Genomic DNA, 13,026 nt, shown 5'->3' with positions numbered 1-13,026 from the left:
AACCGCGATCACCAAACTTAGTATTTGGCTTGCGCTTAGGTTCCATCAGTCTGCCTACAGCTGCTGATGTTGCTGATCTAAGAGTTGACTGCCTCAGACCAGTGTTTTCCGGGACTCATAGTTCAGAGATGTAGGGTGGGGCCATTTCATTGATGGATTTAAACACCAAGCACAATTTATACTGTATTATTTAATAAAAACAAATTTTATACTTTTTTCCGCATTTTATCATTCAACTGTTCCAGTTTCAGCCTAGCTTACTTATGTAATGCGCATTTTATGCACCAGTCTGAAAATGACCGTGACAGGCTGAAACCGGTACGGTTCAACAATAAAGATAATGATTTCAGATTTTCACGGCCAAAAGTATTACATTTATTTATTTTTGGGTTATTATGCAGTGTTGCGCTACCTCCTTTTTAGCCAACGTTTTGGACAGCATTATCGGGGAGATGTCATCTGCATAAGTACATATTTAATATCATTATTAACTCCTCAGTCTAATATGTCAATTGTTTTGTGAGTCAATTTCTTCGCTTATCGGAACTGCTCGTCTCATGAAAATCACTGTGTCTCCCTTATCGTCATAGTTAGAAATATGAGCTAAACGGTGTTAGAAAGAGAAAACACCAAGATCTGAATTAACCCTAGAATAATTAAAATATACCCCTCTATGAAACCAAAGGTTCCGACCGTAAATTTATAAAAAAATATGAAACTTTGTGATTTTTTATTAATTATTTTTATATGAAAATGTGAGGTGGTAATTATGTTATACTATAATTATACATTGTCTAATAAAACAATTTATTTCGTTATCAGTAATTTTAGTGCAGTCGTTATACGAAAGAACGTACGGTGAGGAGTCATTTTATGAACTTTTTATTTATTTATTTATTTATTGACGCCCTATTGGGCTTTTAATACATAAAAATTACAAATTTCAATTTTAGCAACAGTATAAAACAAACAATAGAAAATCGAAATAAAATATAATGATTTCTCATACATTATTTACATTTAAAAAGTGGTGGACTAATTTGGCTTTAAATGTATTGAAGTTTAAATTAAATATGTCAGCGACATCACTTAGTTCATTGCCCAACCTATGTATTCTTTCTAACACAGAATTCGTAGCGAAGTTATTGTTGTAGAATAAAATATTCCGTCTAGTATATTTTGGAGGTATATGTAAAGATAGCAAGTTTATAGTGTCAGGGCAGTCTAACCTTGAATGAACAATTTTATATAATAAAAGAAGATCAAATATTTTCGCCTTTCAGATAATTTCGATGAGTTAAGTTTACTGCGTAAATTGACATAATTGATTTCAATAATAGGAATACCAATTTTGAAATTAATAAAACGTAAAAATTTATATTAAATCAAATAAAACACTTTGTTTATTAACCACGACTTTATTATTATTACATCTACCGGTTTCGCTACGGTCGAGCTTCATCAGGATGTGAAATATAACTGTTATATTTCACATCCTGATGAAGCTCGACCGTAGCGAAACCGGTAGATGTAATAATAATAAAGTCGTGGTTAATAAACAAAGTGTTTTATTTGATTTAATATAAAATGTCTAACCACAAAGTGATTGCTTCCTACGAAAAAAAAAAAAAAAAAAAAAGTTAAAATTTATTTTGAATTTTTTCAATTTGTAAACAATGAGAGTTGAAATGAGGACACCAAATGGTTGCATTGTATTCAACCTGACTTCTAACCAGAGACGTGTATAGTAATTTTATAGTTTTTATGTTATTAAAGTCTTTAGCGATTCTGAGAATAAATCCAAGCATTTGTAATCCCTTACTGGTAATGCTATTAATGTGATTCAAGAAGCGTAATTTGGAGTCAAAGATAACTCCAAGGTCATTAAATTCAAAAACTCTTTTTAGATTGGTATTGTTAATTGAGTAGTCGAATAATAAAGGGGTTTTAGATCTATGGAAACTGATCGTTTGGCATTTGTTGATATTAAGATGTAATTTGTTTACGATGCACCATTCATAAAGTTTATTTAAGTCAATTTGTAGAGTTAAACAATCAGAAGAATTACCGATCGATTTAAACATTTTTAGATCGTCGGCGAATAGAAGAAAGTGAATATTATCGAAAATTAGTGAAATGTCATTAATAAATAGTAGCAAAAGAATTGGTCCTAGGTGGGAACCTTGGGGGACCCCACTTAAGGCAAAAAAAGTGTAAGAAGTTGTGGAGGTAATTTTTACAGATAATTTTCTGTATGATAAGTAACTTCTAAGCCATTCGAGAAAGTTGCCGCTTATTCCCAAGTGTTCTAATTTTTCCATTAAAATGCGATGAGAAACAGTATCAAAGGCTTTGCTAAAGTCAGTATAAATTGTATCAACTTGAACACCCTTGGACAGTGCATTAGAAATAAAATTTTCGTAAAGCAATAAGTTAGATGACGTAGATCTGTCTGGCATAAAACCATGTTGAAATGTTGATATAATTGGTTTAATTTGATGCATGATTTTACTTAAAATAATCTTTTCTAAAACTTTAGGTAGTGATGACATAATACAAATTGAAAATTATAGAATTTTCAATTTGACATTTATCTCCTTTTTTAAAAATAGGTGTTATAAAGCTACTTTTCCAAATTTCAGGAAAACAACCTGTAGATAAGGATAAATTGAAAATTATAGTAATAGGAAGAGCTAGAACATGAATACAGTTTTGAAGTAATATTGAGGGAATCATATCTGGCCCCGAATTCGAGCTGGTATCCAGCTGTTTGATAAAAGTCACAACATCATCTACTACCACATGGATGTTATGCAAGTTGAGTGAGCTTTCGGTAAATTGGGGTTTATCAGATAATATGTTGTCATTGTCTTCAACATATACACTCTTGAAGAAATCTGCAAATAAATTTACAATATCGTTTTTGTCATGACCCACTTTTTTCCCATAAAACATTGTACCGGGAAAGTAAAGCCGGGAATACACATGCCTGTAGCTGGCACACTTGCATGCAAGCTCCTTGCACATGCCAGCTACTATCATGTGTATACGCTAACTTGCATGCCTGTACCTGCCTTGCAAGTAGATTGCACAACATTTGATTTACTGGCATGCAAGTTGAGGGAGGGGACGAGGGGGGCTATGAAACCGGCATGTGTGAACGTCGCGACAGGTACGGGCATGCCAGTAGCTCAGTCTCTCATTAAATTAGCCACACATTTTACTGCCAATTGCAATAAGATGATATTTAATTCACTTCGAATGTTTTCCATTGCCAAAAAGCTTGAGACTACTCAGTCTCAGAGTGATTTGAGACACGTACTGTCTAGCGACTGGCATCTGTATACGTCTTGCAAATACAGGCATGCAAGGACGCAACTTGCATGCAAGTTTAACTTGCATGTGTATTCTCATTGCGCCAGTAACTTGTACATGCCATTAACATGCATGCAAGCTACTGTTCCATTTTACAGGCATGTGTATCGCCGCCTTTAGAGTTATTTTTCCGAAAGGAGTTAGCGTAATTCCAAAATTTATTAATATTTGTTAAAATAGAATTTTCAACATTGTTGGTGTATTTCTTGAAACATACTTTCGATTTCCTAGTACAATTTTTACGCAGAATGGAGAATGCGATATAATTATCTAACGTTCTATTTATTTTATAACGTTTGTGGGCAATTTTTTTTATCGTACGTTAGATTAATTAGTTCAGAATCGAACCATTTAGGGAATTTTGAAGTGTAATATTTTTTTAGGGGTACAAATCTATCGATTGCTTGATAAATTACATTGTAAAAGTATTCTAAGGCCTCATTTAAACTTGAGCTTTTACAAGCGAGATCATAAGCCCAATTATAAGTAGATAAAAATTCTATAATCTTTGGGTAATCTCCTTTTTCTAAATTACACTTGACAATCGTGGGGTCAATTACCTTAACATAAGTATTGAGGTAATTGATTATTAGAGGGGGGTGGTATTTATCGAATGGAAGAATCATTTCATCAGAGGCATACACATTAACACTAGAAGAATTTGTAAAGACGAGAATTGATGTTGTACACATGGTTTTTCTGATTTAAAAAGTTCGACATTTCTATAATTTCATGGGAGCCATGATTGATGTTGTCATGATTATGTTTGATTTAAAAATTTAAAAAGTTATGTTTATTTCTGATAGTAAAATTTGAAAGCGTATTTTACCACCTTTACACGATACGTTCAGAAATATCCCACTTATTTGTATTTTATTGAGAAGCGGAAATACACTCAATTTCTCCGACTTTCTGACAGCAATCTTAAGAAATATAACGGTTAATATATCAGAGGCCTGAAGACAAGGGCGAGTTGTTTCGGAAAAAATCACGTGTGAGAAAGTCATCACAACGTCAATCCACTCAATTTTCCATAAATTGGGTTGTTTCATCGTCCGTCAAGAGAAAATTCAACGAAATATTCATGAAAATGTGATCAGCCGAAATCGGCCGGTTAACGCGATCCGCCATTTTGAAAAAGATTGACGCATGCGCGAACGTCACAATTGCGGTCTGACATATCGTATGTGCCAATTACTGGTGATAACGACCCTCACTATTTTGGCAAATAACGCAAAGAAAACCCAACGATTAAAATTTATGAAGTTGAAGGTTTTGTGGGAAGAAGTTTAGATACCTTTTCTACATAAAACATTGTCGAAATTCGTTTTTATATCGTTGGTTTCCGTGATTTAAAATGACGAAAAAACTGGTAAAAATATTGAAAAACTACAGGTTTGTTTCTTTTGTCGACCAACATAGTAGCCAGGTGGCCTGGAGATACCCATCTTTTTAATAGTAGCAGCATCAAAGCAAAAGTAAGGTTGGAATGCGGTGAGTTTGGAGATGAAGTGATTGTTGGAGATGGTGGTTATGGAATAAAGCCATATTTACTAACACCCTTAAGGAATTCCGTTTCTCGAGAACAACATTTATATAAAGAAAGTCAGATCAGGACCAGAAATGTTGTTGAAAGAACTTTTGGAGTTGTTAAAAGATGGCTTCCAGCCCTTTCTTCATAAATTAAAATGCAGGTAGGTACAAGGGATCATTGTAACAAGATCAACCACCTGTATTCATAGACCCCTTGGACGAGGTTAACGATGTACTGGTGCAAGCACCAATCTTTAACAGGGGAGATGACCACGTTCGTCAAACCCTCATTAACTCATATTTTGCCAGATTGATGGACTAATAAATAGTAAAATACTACCCAGCACAAAAAGCCCTATCTTACCTCCTTCTGTACCATTAGGCCTATCGTCCCACGTGTCGGTAAGGAATCCACATAAGCCGAGTGCTGTAAAACCCTGCAATGCAAGAGAGGTTCCACAGTAGACCGCCTTATAAACTGTTTTCTTACTTTACGTCTCTGTGCAGAACTCGGTTTATATTGATTCTTTACCAACCCATGGGGCAACACTTTCTGTAACATCTTCCGCCTGGAGACTCCAACACATGTGTACAATCTCTTGGTACATGAGCGAAGATAATAAAAGTCTTTTGAATTTCAAAACAATAATGTCTTTATTCAAAAATAGCTGTACCCCGCCACGTGTTGCTGTGGCTCAGTCTGTTTTACCTGTAACAGGTGTCATCTAAATAATGTAGGTATGTATATAAAAACACACGCATATTTGAATGCAACATTGTGTCTAAATTTCAAAGCAATCAATGAAGAACTTTCAGAGATTTTCAACAAACGACCATTTACATATATTCAGAGATAGATAGTTAACATGTACAAAATAATTAATGTAACGATAAATCTTCTATTTATTTTATACTTTAATGTTTATAAACTTAGTAAATTACTTTGTTTAATAATAGAGAATACATACTATTAGAAATGTTTTGAACAACTATCTCACATATACATATATTATGTAATATGCATTGGATCATTATTGAATGTGAATAACTTAAGTGTAACTGCATACTCCTACCTAATTTCATAAAATAAATAGAGTACCAAGATGTAGTATATTCTTTTATTTGTATTTTACATAAGTGAGGAACAAAATATATCAAAATAATATAACAAATTAAAATAAAAGAGAAAATAAGTAAGGCACCTACCTACACTGTAGAAATTGAAAAAAAAAAAGATAAATGGACAAATAGAAAAAAAATTAATAAATCGGAAGGTTGCGGGTTCAATTTCCATCAGCGGCATTTATTTTTTCTCAGAGTTTATTTATTTTTAAATATGTATGGGTGTTTCAGACTAATATTTATTGATTATAATAATTTGTTTATATAAATTCAGTTAAAAATAAGAAAATAAAGGTTTAAAATAATGTTTATGGTATTTTCCAATTATGTCCTAAATCCTGTATTAACAATTAGTTAATGTCAATTAAGTATTAATCTTAAGTGTACCGTACCATACCGTCTACAGTACCATACTTATCTACCAGGTAAGTATGGTACTGTATATTATCTCCATATATAGTTAGCAATAACATAGATCATTCTAGAAATGTATTACATAGTAAATCACATCAAGGTCGCTGTAGCGACTTGATTAGCGATTGATTAGTGATTGTGATTATTTATTTTTTATTAATGCCCTGAAAAAAGTAAAATTATACCAGAATACTCTCTCGGAAGAAAGAATAATTTACAGCAAAAATACATACTTATACAATGGGAAAGAAACATTTAAGAACATAATATAATGGACTAGTTAATTGTGTGCGAATGCATTCATTCATCTTGTTCTAACAATAATTGACAAACATTAGAAAGAACACAAAAGATTATACGACCCATAAAGTAAAGGTCACACAGCATTAAAAATATGCATAATATAAAAACCTGGACATGTTTTTTAAATTTACAGTTTTACAAGGAAAGAAAAGAAAAATGCGGTCTTACTGGAGTACCCCGTCGTAAGTACACAATGTACATTTGTTAGTATTATCATGTAATATAATGTAGGTAATTGTGAAGCCAGAAAATACTTCTTAAGAATTGTGTACATAAAAAAGAGAAAAATTATTAAAATTAATATTAGTGTATTAAAGAATTCACCCAGTAGATAGTGAACAGAGGGGAATAAACTGCTTTCATCTCAGTTTAGTTTTAGCATGACTCCGATATTACTCGTTCTTGTCTCAATAATCCAATTATTTTTAAACCGGAAATCGGTATGTATAATAGGGGGCACTCCTGTCAAAAGGGTTGGATTTGGATGCTTCAACAACATGAGAATACATTAACTAATAAGATTATTATCTTAAGTAAAGCAACGATAGTGAAATACAAATATTTTGTACTCAAATCTACTAACAGTTTGTTTGAAAACTTGTATTAAGTCAGTCAACAAATTCGTTTACATTTAAATGAAATGAAATTGCTTTTAGGATTGAGGTTTCTGGGGCGCTGCTATCTAAACGGTTGGATTTGGATGCATTAACAACATTAGAATACATTAACCAGATTATCTTAAATGAAGAACTGATATAAAACTAGGAAACATTGTTTGAAACACAAGTTCTTACAAGTAGTTAGTAAACTGCCGTCAACACCATAATAAACCTCAGCTGTGGCGCTAACCAAACTCCCACCTTCTTCCACCACCAGATAGCTCCTGCAGCACCAAAGTGCTGATGTCATCGTCAAACACGCTAGGGAGTCCGTCAATCGAAGTAGCCACTATGTTCCGCATAAAATTTGTGTCCACCGCCAGTCCTCTCCTGAATTTCTCTGCTACCGTCCTTGAAGCATTATTAAAAGTCAATTAATAAACATATATACCTGCATGAATTAAACAAAGCATCAGGGCAACCAATTACTAAATATAACAGTTCATTTAACAGCATTATGGCGTTAAGATTAATACCAATTAAGAAATATATTCCAACCTGCCTTGCCCGACGCTTCATATTTTCAAACCGAGCTCGGAGCTGTTTGACAGAATCCATCGCCATTGAAATCGGATATAAGAGTAAGCCATGTCGCCTCTCGTTGTTTGAAGATGACTGCGTCGGTCTTTTTATTAGTGAGAATATGGCTATACTTCCTCACCAACATGGCATCGTTTCCTGAAAACACATTTCATATTTATAAGTAACAAGATCGTACAAGGAATTGCTGATATAAAATTAAATATGCACGGCAAATATTATATTTATTAGGTTCAAAATATATATAGATATTTTATAGTTTCTTATAGATATTTTATTACACATGAAAGCACTATAATATTCCTCGGTAAAGCATTATTAAAGTGTGGCAGAATTCAAAATAATATATAAAAATAAACAAAAAGATTTGCCACCATTCCATGGCAGAACATTCAAAAAATAAAACGCAATGCTTTTAGAAAGTTCATTCTCACAAAGTTCAAGTAATTTTACTAACGATAAGTATATACACGTATCGCAAATGTTTTCATAATGATCGTTTATCTCGTTTAGAAGACGAAATTCCACAAAATATTATCAAGCTTTACATAATGGTTTTACGAAAATAAAATGCTCACTTACGTATCTATACGGTTCCAAACGTGTATTATTTATTAATAAGGTTCATATTTATTATGGCAATAAGGTATAATTTACAATACTTACAGTAAGTTGGGATCCATTATAAGTTGTCAAAAATTGAGATGCCTAAATGAACAACAAAAAAATCACACAAAACAAGCAATCCAACGAAGTGACGGCGCGGCGGGAAAAAGTTTTGACAGATTGATAAAAATACGAGGTGTTGCCAGCGTAAAAATAATTCCTGTCTCGCAAAAAAATTATTCTCTGCAATAATTGCCCGATTCGGCGGGGAACACTGGAACGGATTATTCAAATATAACGGAAGCTTTTTCGGAGTTGAAACAACCCAATTTGTATTTGAATAAAATCGACGTGAAGATTTTTTTACATTTGAATAGAACTCGGGAATCTGAATAATTGTTCAGCTTTTCCGAAACAACTCGCCCTTTTAATATATTTAATATGAATAAATGAAGTGCGTATGTAGGTAGCTACGTTTATTTACAATTTTGCCGCGCTCTTTAGGTTCAGCCAGCCGAGAGCCGAGCCGTTCCATAGAGCCGCGAGAGTCGGCCACTAAAGCACTAAAAAGCCCGCTTCGTATTGATTTCCTTCCAATGTTCCAATCAGCCGGTGCCGTCGCATGTGTTCGCGGGAAAACAATTTCCTTCGCGCTCTGGAATCTGAATTCAAACAGCTAACCGCCTAGACGTTATGCCACCCTGGTAGGAATTGCATTTTACATTTTTATATATCTGCCAATGTTTTTACTTTTTTTTATAAATGAAGCACGGTGTTTATTGAATACTAGCGTATAAAAGCGAACACAGTCTGAGTCTCTGTTTTAACGCGCGTCACCATGGCTATTAATTGCAAATTATAATTTGACAGTTCAAATATGCGTGAACAACTACTGAAAAAATAAATAATCTGGTAAGTAAAATGAAAAAAATTGGCATACGAAGTACCGGGTCGATTATTAGGCATCCTGATGTTTTAAAACGATGAATTTATTATAGATTGTTAAAAAATATATATTGGAAAATAGTACCTACATATATACATATTTACGAAATTGAGAGGACGCTGTAGGGGGATCTTTCCCGGATGATTTTTTAAAACTTTTGTATTTTGTTTGGACGCGTTTGTCATATCGGCCGAAGGGATTTTTTTTACTGCCCTCGTCGAATTCCGCCGGAGTTACCTATTATGCTGCGTATAAACAGGACAAAATTTCCGCGTGCCAAGCCACTAATGTTAAAGGAACGAAGCAACGGCGTGAAACGCCGCCTGCGGTTGCTTTGTTCTTTTCTCGTAATTCGTGGCTCGGCTCGCGGAAATTTTGTCCTGTTTGTACGCACTCGAACATGTATCGATATCTATTGTCTATTTATATAAAGTGTCTGTGACGGGCGGGCGGGCGTGCGTACAGCATTCAACCACATAACGTTGGAAATAAATTTTAAAAATGTATCTATTTTCCTAAGGCGGCGGACGGGCGGCGTTTGTTTGATTATTATACAAATCTACAGTCTTATTTTCCTAGAATAATGAATTTTTGTACAATTTACCTTCAAAACAAGAGGAAGGTCACTGTCTACATCTGATTTCGAATAACATTGTGTAAAGCCCGGGCAACACCCGGGACTTCAGCTAGTTAAATTATGAAGAAAGGGGCACTATATCGAAAATCTTGTATTTGTATTTACGGAACTACTACGTCCTTCGCCAATACAAGCAGACAGTAACGTTATAATATCCTATCGTGCGATTTCTTATGCTACGTATACACACGCGAGCCGAACTGCCAAACTGAACCTCAACTTAGGCGAAAGGAACAAAGCAACCGCAAAGGGCGAGAAACGCCGCTCGCAGTTGCTTCGTTCCTTTCCCGTAATTCGTGGCTCGGTTCGCAAATGTATACTTACCATTATATATCACGTTGGTACACTACGTAAGACCCAGGGCCGATCCTTTGCAAGCGCAATTGGAGCAGTCCGCTCCGGGCTCCGTGACTTGCGAAGGCACTAAGGAGCCAAGGCGCTGATAATACCTGACACAGCGCCCTTGATGTTTTTTATAGCGCCAGGTGCCGATTGGCTTAGGACCGTCCCTGGAAGATACCACAGCCAGGAGGCAGTGAGACTATCGCGCCCCTATTTTTTATAATTTTTTAAGCCCCTGACTACAAATTTAGTTACAAGTTAGTTTTTTCTACAAACTTTCTCTCCCATCAGTATGATACTGGCGGTGTCTTTTACTTCCGTTCCAGAACCAAGTTTAGTGTAAATGCCGTATTATTTATTGGTCCCATGACGCCGAAGGAAATGCCAACATGATGTTATTTTAAAATGCTCGTTAAATTTCCTTCGATTACTTTCTAGCCATCGACTCATCTCGCAAATCTGTCTTAATATCACATCGACGGCGTTATGATGTCACTTCCTGGTCCGGTGTATTCTCAGAGCGGATATAAATAACAAGTTGTTATTATGGCGTAGGTATATGTGGGTCTACTATTTTGTTTGAATGTGTTAATTTAATTTTCTTATGAGTGTGGTGATGATTTGCTTTTTTGATTGATTTGATTGTTATGCCTAAAAACGAATAAGTAGCTGAAGAAGAGAGGAAGAGGAATATAGGATTAGGATAGGAGATGCTCCCGATATATTCTATAAGCATGCAATATGTTACTATCGTACGCGATACGTTACGGTTCGATATTTCTGAAGGTTATTGCCAAGAATGTCTCGTTATGAAATTTTGTGTTATATTGCGCACATTATACGGGGAATTGGGAATTTTTTCAACCGTTGGTTCACATGCAGATTTGTTGGGTTGATCTTGACTCTTGACGGTATGTGATTATTTTATAAAATTGGTGAACTCAGGCGAGTCCAGGTATTATTCAGATTTTTTTTATTTAAACTAGAATTAGTTGACGTGTACCCGGCGTTGTTCTCTACTTTCTCTAAATGTAATATGCATGTATTATATATATAAACCTTCCGGAAGAAATTTTCTAAATGGTGATTTTCTAAGTGAAAAAACCCTTTCAAAATTCCGTTGCGTGGTTTAGAAGAACTAAGCGAACAAATAGACAGACGTGGATAGCAATATGATTTTAGTATAATAGAGATAATAAACAAAAAATTAGGACACCTAGTAACTTCCCAACTGATGACTAGTATATTTATGTAACCAATAACTCAATTTCGTTAATTAATAGGGTGTAAAACTGAAATTTTCAAACTAGGTGGGCATAACCTGCAGATAATGGTATCAAGGAATAACGTGTGTAAAAATTAATTGTAACAAAAATAAAACAAATGTCAAAATAACAAAATTGTATAGGTACCTAATTTTATTCTCATCTTCCGGCAATAATAAAGCAAGGAAGCAAGGTACCTACTGACAGTAAGACGAGTGTTGCCAGTATGCCACGCCACCTTGTGGCATTGTCGCGGCCGTGTTATCCAATTATCCCTCGCCTGCCGTGTAATTATTTAATTAGCCAGCTGACGACTGTTACAGTAGCAATACATACTTAGGTTTGCGTGTCTTGTATCTTCTCGCCAGTTGCCTGACAGAGTTGGCGAGGTCGCGAAACACCGAGTCGTCAATTAACAGTAGGTACTAACCTTACGTATTCGAGACTGATTGTGTTTTTTGGTCCTTCGATACGGATTCAGGAAAGCGTTATTAAAATGATGCCAAATTTATCACACATCGTGTTCAGCGATAGTTCTAGAGCCGATAATAAGTTAGGTCCTTCGAGGCAGATTCTGCAAAACAATGCGTTATTGAAAAGATGCCGAATTTAGCGATATATTGCTATTGTAGTCTGATTTTGGTTTTAATTTGGTCCTTCGAGCCGGATCCCGCAAAAACAAAAACATCTCATTTCTTGTCTAACTCTTATAGTGACTTCTCATCTGTCCTAAAATAAATTAGTGCTTTGTCAGACAGTCAGTATATTGTAAATGAGCTAGATGTTTTTCAATGTTCGCCTTGGTGCCGTTTAGCACTTGTGTAAATACGGCTTGACTTCGACCTGAGCTTAGTAATAATAATAATAACATGGAATTTATATAGCGCAGTTTAGTGTCATTTCACTTCAAGTGCGCTTAACTACTCGTATAACAAACTTTAAAAAAAGGTAATTCAGTATTAATGGTTCTTAAAATTATTCCTACAGTGTGCCTTACCCAATACAGATCTAATATTATAACACTAAATACACTGTTTATACAAAGTGATGATAAAACTTAGAATAACAATAACAGTAGGACAGGACAAAACACGAATATTAAAACTAAAACATAATGCTCAGAAATGAGAATTTTCTGAGCAGACACTTTAAAAAGGTACAATAAGGAGACAACCGAAACCAAACAATTACCGGAAGTTTTAGAATATGGCTTATTATAAAATATTGAAAAGAAGTTAAAATTTATAAATGGTAAGATTTTTTAAATAATTTTGTTTTTAAAGC

At 34.5% G+C, this 13,026-nt stretch overlaps 1 protein-coding gene and 1 long non-coding RNA gene across 2 annotated transcripts in view; one reads left to right on the top strand and one right to left on the bottom strand.

The window, feature by feature from the left end:
* LOC149413200 (uncharacterized) overlaps positions 1 to 13,026 on the top strand; it is a 127,458-nt gene that overhangs the window by 23,507 nt on the left and 90,925 nt on the right. The window lies entirely within an intron of this gene.
* LOC149413201 (uncharacterized) lies at positions 6,906 to 8,962 on the bottom strand. Its single transcript, XR_016304266.1, has 3 exons — positions 8,613 to 8,962; positions 7,905 to 8,084; positions 6,906 to 7,757 (listed from the first exon to the last, which is right to left on the bottom strand). It is a non-coding gene; the product is annotated as an uncharacterized LOC149413201 (long non-coding RNA).

This window comes from Hesperophylax consimilis, chromosome 22 (genome assembly GCF_061612785.1).
Source record: "Hesperophylax consimilis isolate HC1 chromosome 22, BYU_Hcon_1.0, whole genome shotgun sequence".
Taxonomy (NCBI): Eukaryota; Metazoa; Arthropoda; class Insecta; order Trichoptera; family Limnephilidae; genus Hesperophylax; species Hesperophylax consimilis.
Note: the sequence above shows the minus strand (reverse complement) of the source record. Positions and strands in the feature narration are given on the sequence as shown.